This window comes from Octopus bimaculoides, chromosome 27, assembly GCF_001194135.2.
Source record: "Octopus bimaculoides isolate UCB-OBI-ISO-001 chromosome 27, ASM119413v2, whole genome shotgun sequence".
Lineage (NCBI taxonomy): Eukaryota > Metazoa > Mollusca > Cephalopoda > Octopoda > Octopodidae > Octopus > Octopus bimaculoides.
The window spans coordinates 17,469,447-17,470,437 of NC_069007.1; the positions used below are offsets into that span (position 1 = coordinate 17,469,447).

The 991-nt window shown below is 29.0% G+C and overlaps 1 protein-coding gene across 1 annotated transcript in view; it reads left to right on the plus strand.

The window, feature by feature from the left end:
• The window catches only part of LOC106881568 (solute carrier family 23 member 1), a 157,573-nt gene that overhangs the window by 52,862 nt on the left and 103,720 nt on the right, over positions 1-991 (plus strand). The window lies entirely within an intron of this gene.

The following is a 991-nucleotide window of genomic DNA, read 5'->3' on the forward strand; positions in this document are numbered from 1 at the left end:
TTTTTTTTTTTTTTTTTTTTTTTTTTTTTTGTTTGTTTCATTAATTGTTTACCTGTGTTGGAGAAGACTTGTCCAACCCATTTAATCATAGGAAAGCAGATAACGGATATGGTGATGGTGGAGGTGGAGAATGGGACATCTGTATTTTTTGTAGGTGCAGGCATAGCTACATTGCGTCCATCATCTGTTACTATCTGACTGTTGTGCCCTGATCCAATTTATGTTTGACCAAACTGGAGCATTTGCTTTTTTGTGGAAGGAGTGTATTTCACTGGTCCAAGCACTAAATTTGCAGTCAACACCCACCGAATGGAGGCTGAGCCTGTTGTGAAAGATGATGCTCAAACATACTTTAAGTTTACAACATCTTCAGCGATTGTGAATCAGGAATCGACAATTCTGCGCATGACAACCGAGCACAGATAATTTCATGCAAACGCAATTCAGCCTATTCTGTTTATGTGTATACAAAATTTAATTTCATTTATTTTGTTTCCAAAATTTCTAAACTTTTCACCTTTGTCAGGTCAAACAACTGACAAACAAATCTGTGGGTATTGAGCAGAATATTTGCTGTAGCCCATCTTTTTATACCAAGACAAAACAATGTACATGATAACACTTCCAATCAGTTAAGATGAGAAGCGATGAGAGCCACTGCCTGGTACTGCATCCGGGCTTTTATTATTATTATTATTTTTATTATTCTTTTATGTTTGACTTTTGTTTTACATTTGTACAAGTTGGCTTCAAATCTCACCCAGAGGCCTCAAGGCACAAGTTAGAAGTTATTATTATTATTATTATTATTTTTATTATTATTATTATTATTTTTATTATTATTATTATTTTTATTATTATTTTTATTATTTTTATTATTATTTTTATTTTTATTATTATTTTTATTATTTTTATTATTTTTATTATTATTTTTTTAATTTTTATTATTATTTTTATTATTATTTTTATTATTTTTATTATTATTTTTATT